This window comes from Zalophus californianus, chromosome 3 (assembly GCF_009762305.2).
Source record: "Zalophus californianus isolate mZalCal1 chromosome 3, mZalCal1.pri.v2, whole genome shotgun sequence".
Lineage (NCBI taxonomy): Eukaryota > Metazoa > Chordata > Mammalia > Carnivora > Otariidae > Zalophus > Zalophus californianus.
Genome location: NC_045597.1, coordinates 71,692,672 through 71,707,143, shown reverse-complemented (window position 1 = coordinate 71,707,143; position 14,472 = coordinate 71,692,672). Strand labels below are relative to the sequence as shown.

At 47.5% G+C, this 14,472-nt stretch overlaps 1 pseudogene; it reads left to right on the top strand.

Moving 5' to 3' along the window:
* The first annotated feature begins 222 nt into the window (after positions 1-222).
* LOC113920050 lies at positions 223-1,059 on the top strand (annotated as a pseudogene).
* The last annotated feature ends 13,413 nt before the right edge of the window (positions 1,060-14,472 follow it).

The window sequence follows — 14,472 nt, the reverse complement described above, 5'->3', positions numbered from 1 at the left end:
GCGGGTCAACGGTCTCTTTTATTTTGCTGGTGAGGGGTTTGCTGTTACATTATATGGGAAGCCATTTGGCATTATCTCTCGGTGTTGAACATTTGCCTTCCCTTTATTTCAACAGCTCCGCCCCAGGAATATACCCTAGAGGGACTCTTGCACATGTGCCCAGGAAATAATGTGGTATGATGTTCATAAAAACACTTCGTAAGACACAGTCTCCGCCGAGAGTCGCCGCGGTTTCCTGCTTCAACAGAGCTTGGACGGAACCCGGCGCTCGTCCCCCACCCGGGCCGGCCGTTCAGAGCCAGCCCTCCGCCATCTCTTCGTCGCGCCCTCGGACCACTCCAATGCCCCCGCCGCCGCTCGCCGCCGCCATGACGACCGCATCCCCCTCGCAGGTGCGCCAGAACTACCACCAGGACTCGGAGGCCGCCATCAACCGCCAGATCAACCTGGAGGTCTACGCCTCCTACGTCTACCTGTCCATGTCTTACTACTTTGACCGCGATGATGTGGCTTTGAAGAACTTCGCCAGATATTTTCTTCACCAATCTCATGAGGAGAGGGAACATGCTGAGAAACTGATGAAGCTGCAGAACCAACGAGGTGGCCGAATCTTCCTTCAGGATATCAAGAAACCAGACCGTGATGATTGGGAGAAGGGGCTGAATGCAATGGAGTGTGCATTACATTTGGAAAAGAGCGTGAATCAGTCACTGCTGGAACTGTACAAACTGGCCACTGATAAAAGTGACCCCCATTTGTGTGACTTCATTGACTCATTACCTGAATGAGCAGGTGAAATCCATCAAAGAATTGGGTGACCATGTAACCAACCTGCGCAAGATGGGGGCTCCCGAATCTGGCATGGCAGAGTATCTCTTTGACAAGCACACCTTGGGAAACAGTGATAGTGAAAGCTAAGCCTTAGGCTGTCTTCCCATAGCCACAAGGGTGGCTTCCCTGGGCACCAAGGCAGTGCATGCATGTTGGGGTTACCTTTACCTTTTCTATAAGTTGTACCAAAACATCTACTTAACTTCTTTCATTTGTACCATTCTTCAAATAAAGTACTTTGGTAGCCAAAACAAACAAACAAACAAAAAAACCACTTCGTAAGAGCAAAAAGTTATAAACACCCAAATGCCCACAAACTAATGAATAGATAAATAAAATATGGAATATTATTTGGCAGTAAAATGAAATACTGATGCAGGCTATGACATAGATGAGCCTTGAAAACATTTTCCTAACGAAAGGAGCCAGACACAAAAAGCCACATATTGCATGACTCCATGTACACGCTATGATCAGAATAGGCCAATCTCTAGAAACAGAAAGTAGATTGGTGGTTGCCAGGGGCTCAGGGGATTGCAGAGACTAGTAAGCCACTGCTAGGGGGTATATACAAAATTTCCTCTCAGTGTAATGTAAATGTTCTAAAATTGACAGTTGTGGTGTTACACAACTCTGTGAATAAACTAAAAACCATTAAAGGGCATGTTCTCAATAGGTGTCTTGTGTGATGTGTGAATTATATCTCAATAAAGCTGTTTACCAATAATCCCCCAAATGTCCTCGAATAGGAGAATGAATATGTATTGTATATAGATTTATATAACAGAAAATTGTGTAACAATAAAAAAATGAATGAACCACAGTTATATGCATCAGCATGGGTGAATGTTGGCCACATTGGTGTAACATTGGCTGGTAACCTCGAGTGAAAAAAGCAAGACCCAGAAACTACAGAGAGCCCACAACTCTTCTTATAAAGTTCACAAAGTCAAACTAAGCAATCTATTATTTAGGTGCATATATGTGGGATAAAACAACAGCAACGGAAAACAAAACGAGGGAATGGATAAATATGATAGATAAAAATGGGAGCTCTGGGGTGAGAAAGCAGGGGAGAGGGATACTGAAGGACCAATGGTAATAGCATATCACGACTGACAAATGTTGATATGTCACATTCTGTGGCCCTGAATGCTATTAACAATTGATGAACAATAATAGCATTATACTAAAACTGGAACTGTGTTGGTCAATCTGTGTGCTTGGTATCTTATTTAATCTTCATCAGACCCCAATGAGATAGGAACTATTGTTGTGCCCACTTCATAGATAGGAAACCGAGATTTAGAGATGTCACACAAGTAGCATGTGGTGGACCCTAGCTCCGATTCCCTGCTCGTCAGACCCAGAGCCCTTGAGGTTGCTCTACCCTCTCCTGAACCCCCATCACCCTTTCCAGTCCTCCCCACAGGACAGCAGCTCAGACTGTGCCTGGGCCCATCAGGCCCTGGAGCAGGATACCACCAGTGGGATCTGGGTTAGCCATGGACACAGCGCTGAGGAATTTCCTGGCAGAGAGTCAAAAAGAATGGCTATTTGTTTGGGAAATGCAAATGACAATGAATCATGCGCTAATTCAGGGACATGATTAGAAACTGCTTCGGGGACAGATAAACCTTCTAGGAAGCAGAAAATGAGGTGCAGAAAATTAGTGATGGCCAAGCCTCTGCACCCAGTTTCTGGGGCTGAGTGCTGAAAACCATGGATCTCCATTCAAAGGCGCTTCCAAGTGGCCCTTGTCCCTTTCTGTTAGATCTAGCCTTAGTCCATTCTGGAATGAGGTTGAAGAATTAAGTGGCAGCTATTGAGCTGCCATCTGCATTCAAGCTCACCTCAGGGATCATCTCCTTTCTGGTCCTCATTAACTGAGAAGGTGCTCAACTGGTCTGCGCTTCTCATCCACACACGGGAAGTGCCTTTGAAGAAGCTTCAGTGAGCTTTAGCATCCTCCTCAGCAACAGTGGAGGGCTTTGTCAAATAAAATGCTCTGGCCAGATTAGAATATCAAGTAGGGAAGGGTAGGGGGGAGCAGCAGGGGTGGAGGGAAGGAGTCTTTCCAGGCACTTGTTCACCAATTCTCTTTGGATAAGTTCAGTGTTTCATGTGCGTTGTCAACCCACACACCTCTTAAAATACTTTAATTTCTGTTTTGAAAAGAGGGCAGGAAGAACTTTTGTACAACACCTCAAGGAACAGGCATTGAAAGACCCTAAGGGCATGGTCCCTGGGGTGGCCTCTCTGCTGTTCCACACTGTGTCCTAGGAGCAGTCCCCACTCTGAGAGCAAAGGGAACACTTTGTGGAAGGAGAGAAGGCAAGTCTTCTAGGGCACTGAGACACCAGATCACAATCTCAGAAGCGAAGAAGTTGACCCACAGGTCAAGCCGTAGGTCGCTGACTATATCGGCCAATCAGTTCCCAGTATGAAATAGTCCTTATGAGCAAAATAGTAGTCCGAGTCCTTATCCTCAAGAACCACAAGGCAAGGGTCGCTTCTGCATCCCCAGTCAAGACTCATAAGACCTCCACCATTCCCCTGGAACGCAGATACCCCGGACTTCAGAGTGCAGGAAACATTCTCATAGAGTACAGGCTTCTTTGACACCATTTCTGCACCGTTAAAGTTTTACTACTGTTTCTGTTTTGGACATCTGAGTTACAGAAGTTGCAGTGCAGGGGGCGCCTGGGTGGCTCAGTCGTTAAGCGTCTGCCTTCGGCTCAGGTCATGATCCCAGGGTCCTGGGATCGAGCCTCGCATCAGGCTCCCTGCTCCGCCTGAAGCCTGCTTCTCCCTCTCCCACTCCCCCTGCTTGTGTTCCCCCTCTCTCTCTGTGTCTCTCTGTCAAATAAATAAATAAAATCTTAAAAAAAAATTAGTTGCAGTGCAGGAAGAACTTGATGTAAGTCTTCACGGTTTGGAAAAGGGCTCCGTTTAGTTATGGACGCAATTATTAGCATGGTGGTTGCCTCCTGCAAAGCAGCACAAAGCAATGGTCTTGTGAATCGGGTTGCTTTTAGGAGCAGACCTGGGCACTGGATGAAGGTTCTGGGAGCTCCTCTCGCTCCTCTGGAGTCTGGAGGGCGAACTGAGTTTGTGCACTCTGAAGGCCAAGTCCTGCCAGCCAAAGCCAGATTAGTTGGGTGCGGGGGCAGGGGGGGGGGGGAGCGGGGGGCAGGGGAGGAGCGGGGCGGGGGCAGTTGCTCACATATGTAAAGGCTTTGAAATGAAAAGGATTTGGCCTCAGGGAGACAGATGCTGCTCGCCTTGCCTAATTAGCTGTTTTGGAAGAAAGGCAGCATCTTCTGTCCTGGAAGACTTTCCCTGTTGAAGAGACACGCCTCTGTTGTCCCCAGACACCCACAGGTGCCACCCAGAGCCAGCAGCTGCAGCAGCACGGGCCCAGCGGGCTACCTGGCTTCACACAAGGGGGCTGATGGTGCTCTTAAGCCATAAATCAGTGTCACGGTCACAGGTCTCCAGGCAACCTTTCACACAAAAAGGACATTTGTAAATATGCATGTTGCAAGCCCCCCTTTCTGATTTAAAATATCAACCTTTTGAGAACAAGTTGCTGTGTTCTGCTGCCGGACCAGAACAGGGAGGCCTCTCACTTGCCCCTCTCTGTTTGCTTGTGGCTCACTGAAATCACTTGGTAAATGCCCCCTGAGCTCCCTTCCTGGGTCCAGTGCCATGCAAGCTGATGTTGGGGACAGGAAAGGGAGGACAGCCCAGGGTTCACTCAGCACACTGTGTCTCTTCCACCTGATCACAGACCTCCAGGGGCCCTGGGTTGCAGGGTGTCTCACCAGCAGAGCAAACCGTCTTGGCCGTTGCCCTCACACGGTCCTCACCGGGGTGGGCAGTCGACTCACCTGTGGAGTTTTAAAAGCTACAGATGTGTGATCCAGAAATCCCACTCCTTGATATTTACCCAAATGAGTTGGAAAGTTCTGTTCACACAAAAACCTGCACAAGGATGTTGATAGCCGTGTTCTCATAATTGCTAAAAACTTAGAAGCAATCAAAATGTTCTTCAGTAGCTGAATGGATAAACTATGGAACATCTATACCACAGAATATTATTTAGCAATTAAAAGAAATGAGCTATCAAGCCACAGAAAGACATGGAGGAAACTCACATGCCTATTGCCAAGTGCAAGAAGCCAATCTGAGAAGCCTACATACTGTGGGATCCCAACTACATGACGTTTTGGAAAAGGCACAACTATGGAGACAGTAAAAACATCCGTGGTTGCCAAAGGTTGTAGAAGGTGGGGAGGGAGGGAGGAAGAGGTGGAGCAGAGAGGCTTTTTTAGGGCAGCGAGAATACTCCCTCTAATACTGCCACGGTGGATACATGCCATCACACAGAGAGTGAACCCTAATGTCAACTATAGAGCGTGGGTGATGATGACGTGTCAATGTAGGTTCATCAGTTATAACAAATGTACCACTGTGGTGGGGGATGTGGATAACGGGGAGGCTCTGCGTGTGTGGGAGGACAGGGCTATCTGGAAATCTCTGTGCTTCCCTTTCAAGTTTTCTATAAACCTAAAACTGTCCTTAAAAAAAACACAAGTCTTAGAAAAAAAAGAAAAGAGGACCACATAGTATATGCTCAATAAATAACTTTAAAAAGGACAGCAGGAGGGCAGACAGTGAGCAGACAAAACTAGAATTTCCTCCTAATCTCTCTTAGTGATTAGCCTGTTGGCATTTCATTTGCTTAATGCGTGTGGCTAATGGGCTCTTTGAGTCTCTATCAAATATATTTGGTCAAAATTATTTAATTTCATTCTTTCATTAGCAATGAATGAATAACTTAAAAGCAAGCAAACGCTGTCGTCCAAAACTGCAGATGTCTTGTCCTATCCCCGGACATGTTGACTTGCTAGATCTGCGATGGGTCCTGGACATCCGTATATTAAAAAGCTGCTCAGGTGACTTGGCATTCATCCCTCCTTTGAAGCAATCAGAAAGGAAAAGAGCTTGGAAAATAGGCTTACCTGCTTTAAGAAAGAGACCTACAAAGGGTCAAACAGATGGGATTGCATTTTTCTCTCACTTAATAGCCCAAAACTAGGCAGGCAATCCAGGGCAGGCAGGCAACGGCTCCTCGGCTGTCCTGGGATGCAGGCTCATCTACACCATTGCTCTGTCACCTAGAGAGAGCCCCTATTCTGTGTCAGTCTCCAGCCTGGGGAAGGGGGAGCGAGAGAGAGGTAGCGATGACCGGAGGGAGGCATGCCTCCCTCACAGAAATAACCACACAGCCCTATCTTGCTGTCAGGCGGGCTAGAAATTTAGTATTTGGCTGGGCTCCATGAGCCAGCTCACCCTGCTGGAGATTAGGAAGGAGAGAATGGGGACTGAGGACACAGTCACAGCTGCGGTCTCAGAGGACAGCTGAGGCCAGTGGTTCTCAAGCTCTGCTGCCCATTAACATCATTTGGAGTTCTTAGAAAAAAATGTTGATGCCCAGGCCACCTAAATCAGAATCTCTGGGGGTTCGACCCAGGCATCAGTACTTTCAAAATCATTTGTACAAACAACATTTTTGAGACCTGGAGGCCACAAACATCATTCCTAGGAGAACATAAGGAAGTTTCTGGAAAGCTCGCTGTCTTGAGTGGCCCACAGATGCAGCAATGCTGTGATTTCCACTGCCCGGCCAGCCTGGACACTCATCTTGGTGAGCTGCAGCATCTGCCCACAGCCCACACCATGGAACCCGTTCAGACAAATTACCTGGTCCAACGCGATCAGCACACTCTGCACACATTTCTAGGAGAGGTAATACTGATGACAACCCCAAATCACAAACTCTTTGAGAATGAGCCTGTCTGGAGGGATTGCAATGTGAGATTTAAGGGAGCCCTGACTCTGAGCCCAGCTCCACTGGCCATGGCCTCTTTCTTCATCAGGAAATCAGGGACGATAAAGATAATAGCTAACATTTATATGGCACTGACTGTTTGCCAACCATTTTTCTAGGTGCTTAATACACAGTAACTAATTTAATCTCCATACCCATTTTATAAGGTGGATACTATTATCTGTCCCTATTTTATAGATGAAAAAACTGAGCCACAGAGAGGTTACATCCAAGGTCACACAGCTGATAAGTGGCCATGGTAGGATTTGAACCCTGGTGATCCGGCTTTAACGTCCACGCTCTCAGGTCTGCTGATCCACTGCCGAGTGTGGCTTAGGTCGCAGCTTTGCCGTGGGGAGGAAGTGGGGTAATGAGTACCAGTAGAGTATTGTTGCAGGCTCCTAGTAGATGTTCATGACAGGAGGCTACTATGATTAAAGTCACACGTTGATCCTTAGCTGTTAAAATTAGGATGTCCGTTGTCCCAGGATCTAGTGGAGTGTCTAGGACATGGGAGGCACTCAGTAAAATATGAATAAGATGCAGAATTGTTTCCCGAATCCCTCTCTCCCTCTGTCTGTCTCGGTCTCTTTCCCTCTCTGTCTCTCCCTGTCTCTCTCCTCTTCGGTGTCCTTGGTGTTGGGAGCCTCACGCGTTTCCTTTGGGCTTCTGGTGTGGGAGAGGCAGCCGTCAGGGGACGCTCTATAACCACGGCCTGGGCTCTAGCTGGTTCGCCCCTTGAGCTGCCCCTCCGGCTTTCAGTGCAAGATTCCAGGGCAGGGCGCCTGGGTGGCTCAGTCGGTTAAGCCACTGCCTTCGGCTCAGGTCATGATCCTGGAGTCCCGGGATCGAGTCCCGCATCGGGCTCCCTGCTCGGCAGGGAGTCTGCCTCTCCCTCTGACCCTCCCCCCTCTCATATGCTCTCTCTCTCTCTCTTTCATTCTCTCTCAAATAAATAAATAAAATCTTAAAAAAAAAAAAGATTCCAGGGCAAGCCCCCTCTCTCTGGGGCCAGGCCAAGCCTTTCTGGGCACTCTATTTGGATACAGTCTTTTTTTTTTTTTCCACTTCTGTCTGAAACTTTCCAAAATTACTCCCTTAGATTCACCCAAAATACTATTTCTTGTCCTGAAATAGCATCTTACACTCACACCAGCATTTTTTTTCATTTTCCTTTTCCTGGGCTGTACATTCAAAAAAAAAGTCACAATGTCATAAACCATGAGAGCATTCTAAGATGTTGTCTGGGCCTCGCCCCTCATTTGCGGAGGAACCTCTCCAGCCAGAAGCAGGGAACCTCCCTCAGGGTCACACCGAGGGGTCAGGGTGGGCAGCCCCCGAACACAGAGACCTGGACAATCAGTCCAGCCTAGTCTCTCTGGCTCAGGTCAGGGGAGAGGCCTGGCCCGAGGGAGGTTGGTCTACTCTGGTTTTCAGGGCTGTGGCCCTTCTCCCCCACATGCCTCATCTCTGTCCCATCTGAAATATCGGGGTCCCTGACTCAGAGTAAAGCTTGGCTCCTCCAAAAGAGAGGTGGTCAAGGAACTAGGATGAGGTAGAACTGTTTTCCAATTAAAGCATTCCAGGAGGCTTTCCTAAATCGGTGCTTTTTTTTTGGTGTTTCCAATGTTTCTAAGAGCCTCCCAGTGTGAGTGGTGGTGGAAACAGCTCTCAGCCATCTGAAAGCACAAAGAATCGAAGCCGCCACCTTCCCGAAGCTATTTTTATTGCTGAGGCTTTTCTGAGCCTAGCATTTTACTCAGGATTAGTCAGAAGCCTTGGAGAATGCAGCCACACATTCCCCCCCCCCCCCCGCCCCCACCGCCGCCCTGGAGCAAAGCTAGGGGAGAGGTGTGGCTCCACAGGGCAGGGGAGGCCCGTGGCCCGAGAACCTAGAGGTGCTGTGGGGCAGCCCATGCAGTCCGCGGACTGGGGGAAAGCCCCCGCAGGTGTTGTGAGGGGCTGCATCACATGCTGGGTCTCAGCCCTCCTCACTCCCAGTACTACTGCTCTGAGTGCAGAACAGTGAGACGAGCTTGAATACAGGTAAGGAAACTGAGTCCACACCAAAGTCAGACCCAAGCCCTTTGACCTACCCGCCCCCCACCCCTGCTTGAAGTTTTACATACAACCTTCTGCTGACTTTCCAAACTGGATCATTGTTACGTCTCACTAATCAGGCCACATATACTTAGCTCCTGACAGAATGAAGAATATGCTTAAACTAGAGCACAGGAGCATAAGAAACCATTTTCTGTGATCGAGAGAGAGGCATCTATGTCATGGGGACTTGTTCTCATGTGTCTGTTAGCTGTATGTCTCTCTGCAAGGCAAGGGACAAACCAGTGCTCTTCCAGAAAGTGCTGGTCCATCCGTGCAGGCTCCAGAAAAAGTGAATGACATTGAGACAGTTCATGTCCCAACGTCTCCTGTTCGTCCTTCCTCCTGCTTTCATCAGAGGGCTTCTGAGCCATCCCTGTTCTTTGCTTCACTCCCCCAAACACCCCTAAACAATCTCATCAGTTTAATGAAGGAAAAAAGCCAAATCAGTAATGATGCACAGAACCCCTTGCCACAACCCCGCTCCCTAAAGAAAAGCTTATTATTATTTTTTTAAATAAGTTATTGCTGAAAGTGTTTGCTTTCTTGCACACTAGAATAGCCCTGGGAATTTGAAATAGTCCTTGTACCCTGGACTTTGAGACTTAACCATCAGTATTTTTTTTTAACTCTCCAGATGATTCCAAAAGAACCGAGTTGAGAGCCAGTGATCTGAGCCAGTGTGCTCTCTCAGACTGCAGTGTGTATATGAATCACCTCGAGACCCCAGTAGAGACTTTGATCCAGGAGGTCTACGGTAGGCCTTCAGGGTCTGCAAGTCTACCAAGCTCCCAGGTGATGCCAATGAGGCCAATCTGCGGACCACAACTTGAACAGGTGAGGTCAAAGTGTACTTGTTGCCCCCAATGTGGAATGATTCATGGGGGAATAGAAAATATTGAAGAATCTTGGGCAAAAGGAAGGCTTCTTTATGGCATAGGAAGGCAAGACAGTTTCCTTTGATTGAGGAACTTCCCCAGGTTGTTAAGAAATGATTTTTCAGCTTCCTACACAGATGGTTTATTGAAGAATCTGGACTTCTGTACTCTAGAATGTTCCAGACCAAAGGGATCTGGTAGATCACGGGAGCCAGTGACTCCCAGTCCTGGCTGATGATCAGAATCACCCAGGGGACCTTTCTAAAAATCCAGATTCCTGGGATCTGCCTGAATAACTTCTCATTAAACACATTTTTCAATAGTCAATTTAAGTTCGGACAGATTTGGAAACCAGTGCCCTCGCCCAGCCCCAGCTCCACCTCCTGCTCCCTCACACAGACACATTTTATGGAAGATGAAGTTGCCCTAGGCAAGGGCTTCTTTGTGACAACATTGGCACTTTTTTGTGCCAAGACAAAAAAACAACAACAAAACCTAACTGAGTGATAGGCAGACCTTCTTAAGGGTCGCCGCCATTCTGGCTAATAAATTCCGGCTAGATGTCTGCCTTCGTGCTCTAGGACTGACAGGCTAATTTTATGAGATAGTAAAGCCAAGAGCCAGTTATATGGATAGCTAATAAAAAAGGCAGCTTGGCCCAACAAGAGGAGACACAGATTTTGTGCTTCTCTAGACAAGCCATGCCCACATGCAGAAGGAGCATGGTACCCTGTCTGGCTGGGCTGCCTATCTGTCCAGTGTAACCGGACTGGCTCTGGTCATGGTGTGCTCTCCTTACAATTTTCCTGGTAATCTTATGACCCTTCAAAGACAAAAGGCAAATATTTTTACAGCCTCATGACATATCACGGCAGCCCTAACCTATGAGTAGAAATGCTTCTGCCTACCCCACTGGGACTACCCACAGCTCTCCAACCAGATGTCTTATGAGGATGCTTCGGTTCTATGTGTCTATGTCACATCTGGCTCTGCTCACAGAACATACAAGGGAGACACTGGCTACTGCCAAGTCTGTTTGATACCCAACACTTGACCTGGAGCCTGGATGCCCCCATCCTGCCCAATATCAACAAGAAACACCGCCCAAGTAGCACTGAGATCGTGCCATAATTGTTCATTCATGTGACTTTTCCTAACCAATAGACTTTGAGTGCTTGATTTTTTTTTTTTTTTTGGTTAAAAAATGTTTAGGCAGCATAAATACTCTAAGTCTTAATCCATATTTAATCATTCATCCATATATTTATTTTCTGAGCACATACAATGTAGCAGTAAACACCATATATCTGTATGTTTTAATGCTATGATCCTGTTGAGTAGGTATGATTGTCTCCATTTTACATGTAAAGAGTCTGAAGTTCAGAGATTATGAGCTACCTCTCAAGATCATACTTCTAGAAAGCCGTTTAACTGAGGTTTGAACCCAGAGCTCTTGGGCTCCAAAACACCTTTTCCTTCCCTCAAATCAGATTGCCTAAAAAATAATGGTCTCTCTCATTTTAGACACTGAAGAAGGCAGCTGATTATAAACTGATTTAGAGATTTTTTTAATGGCAAAGACACCGTAAAGCCAAGGGGCACGTGGGTGGCTCAGTCGTTTAAGCATCTGCCTTTGGCTCAGGTCATGATCCCGGGGTCCTGGGATCAAGCTCCCTGTTCAGTGGGGAGTCTGCTTCTCCCTCTCCCTCTGCCTGTGCTCCCACCTCCCCCACCCCGTGCTCTCTCTCTCTCTCTCTCTAGCTCTCTCTCAAATAAATAAAATCTTAAAAAAAAAAGAAATGGTAAAGTCGAAAGACATACCACCAACTGAAAGTAGTTTCAAGACATAACATCTTAACATTTATAATTTACTAGCACACCCATAAATCAGTAAGCTGAAACTCGGGCATATTATTTTTTCCGAGAAGCCTTCCTTGAGCCTCCAGTATAAGTCAGGGCCTGCATTCCATTATTACATAGCCCCTTTATTCCCCGTCCTTGCCCAGACGGCACCCCCAGCAGTGTAACACATGCTTGCCAGGGCTGTGCTGCTCACCGCCAATGTAGGGATGGATGCACCTGCAGGACACCCCTTTGGGAAGTATTTATACCTCCAGGTTGTGGCCTATATCTTTAAAATGAACTTCTTATTTTGGAATTGTTTTGGTTCCTAGAGCAGTTGCAAAGGTAGTACAGAGAGTTTTCTCACTCAGTTTCCCCTACTGTTAACGTCTATATTCTTATGGCTAATCACAATATCAGGTACATTTAAAAAGCGAGTATTTTTTCTCTTCCTGTGTGGGGTGGGTAACCACTGGTCACGCAGCCAGAAGACTCGAGTCTCGGGAGCCTTGGTGGAGACCCTCCGAGTCTCCGTTTTGTCAGGGCACCCGCAGGATAACAGGCTGGCCTTGCCAGCCTTTCTTGGGAGGATTAAAAAGGACCATGTCTGTGAAAACCCCCAGGAGGGTGCCTGGCATACTTTTTGACTGTGAACCTCTGTAATCCTCCTTGACACAGAAGTTTCCATGAGGCCGTGTTTAAAGCATGCCAGGTTTCCTATGCCTGTTACTATGCATGGCATTCCCCCCCCAGTGCTGAGCCATACTCTTGTTTACTTGATATACTCTGTACGTTTTTCTCCCTCCTCCTTCCTTCCCCCATCCTCTCCCAGTAAACCCTGGTTGACGAATTCAGGCCAAGAGAAGTGGCTCTCAACAGAGAAATTGTCTCCTCTTCCGGATTGCATCCGTCAAAGGGGCTGGCCCACCCAGGTGGTGCTGGCCAAGGCGAGGGGTGACACCGATGGACGGCCCGTGCATCCTGGGTTCTCCAGCAGCCGAGAAACCCTGAACGGGAAGAGAGTGCCAACGTGGTACGGAGTTGAAAGCATTTCCAAATCTGTCCTGTTCCTGGTGGGGAAGGAAGGAGGCAGGTGGGGGGAAGGGTGGGGGCGAAGAGGGGACAGAGGGAGCAAAAAACACACATAATTAGAAAATTTGGGCTCTTGACAGTTTTCTCTCCCTCCTGATTTATTGGACGTCCCCTGAGCTAGACGCCAAGCTGGCACACGTGTTTTCGGGAATGAATAGGGTACTTGAACACTTCAGAATTAAAATGAGACACTCTTGAAGGGTGCGCTCAGGGACTGGGGCTACCTGTGTCTGCTCTCACATGGACGCCCTCCGAAAGAGGCACCTCCTTTGGGCACATCTCACCTCGCCCACGACGTTCTGGAAGCCAGCAGACGCCCGAAGGGAACCTGGCTTGGGGCTGTGCCTGTATAATGAGACTTCTCTTTAAGGCATTCTTTCTTGTTTATCCCAGTCCATTAAGAAGATTCCACCCAAATGGCGCCTAGGTGGCTCAGTTGGTTGAGCATCTGCCTTCGGCTTGGGTCATGGTCCCAAGGGTTGTGGGATCGAGCCCCGCCTCGGCCTCCCTGCTCCATGGGGAACCTGCTTCTCCCTCTCCCACTCCCCCTGCCTGTGTTCCCTCTCTCACTGTGTCTCTCTCTGTCAAATAACTAAATAAAATCTTAAAAAAAAAAAAAAAAGATTCCACTCAAAATGAGTGTTTGCTAGCCCTATGGAAAACAGCTGCCCATATTCCTTAATTTGCACAAGACAACTTGAAATAAAATATTTACACACTGTTATTTCTTTCTTTCCTCGTTCCTTTTTTTTTTTTTTTAAGGAGACTGGGTTGTCCTTTAATGCCTGCTTTCCCTCGTGTGCCCAGGTTTTTAATTGGACCCCTCCCCGTGTTTTGGGTCTTTGGCTACACGGCCATGTGCGTGGAGGAAGTCTGGGGTGTCTCCTCAGCCAGGCAGAGCAGACGGCCAGAAGCAGCAGGAGAGAGCCCTTTCTGAAATGGAAGAAACAAGACAGAGAAGAACTGAACACTCACTCCCACAGGCAGCCGCCTTTCAAGCAGGGTGTGGAAAGAACTGCACTCAGCCGCCTTCGGAGGTAGGGAACAGAGAGCAAAAGGTCACACACCAGGATCCTGAAGAGAATTATGGCTAATCTTAAAAATGATCATGTACAGAATGTTCTAGAAATCTAGGTAGGGTCTTTTTTTTTTGGCATTAAATATGGTTTGAAATAAGCCAAGGTTTATGGAGGTTTATCACGACCAAGATGTTTCTGCGTGCCACCTGTTGAAATGAGGGTTGGCCTACATACACTCCAACATAAGGTAGAGAAAACAGAGCTGTTTCTTGGCACATCTAAATACCAGTATGTAGGAAAGGGTTTTGAGCTTTGTCTGTAAGTTGTGAAATAGTGTTTTTGGTGCTTGTTTCTTCGTTCCTTCCGGGTGGATGCAAACTCTTGCAAACAGGCCCTCCTGTCTCCACTATGCTCTCTCCTTCCACTTTTAGCTTCTGTTTCCCCTCTTTTTGCCGTTTCCCTTCTGGAAGGTCCAGAGCTCTGCAGAGAAAGGTAAAAAGCAGGGGAAATGGTCAGGGGTCAAGGTTCAAAGGCAGGACACCGAAGAAGAGAGTAAGAGCAGGTCTGGCCTAGGAGTTAAGTGAGCTTTAGTCTGGCACTAAACAGCCACAATAATAATACTAATTTAAGATGCTAATAACACTTGCCACATATTGAGCATTTATTATTGCCAGGCATTATTTGAAGCACTTTAAAACGTAACCAGTGCAATTGGAGGAGATGATGTATTCGTGGTGCCCATTTTACAGATGAGGACACTGAGGTCTAGAGATGTCAAGGAGCCTCCCCACAGTCTCGCAGCTGGAATTCAAAC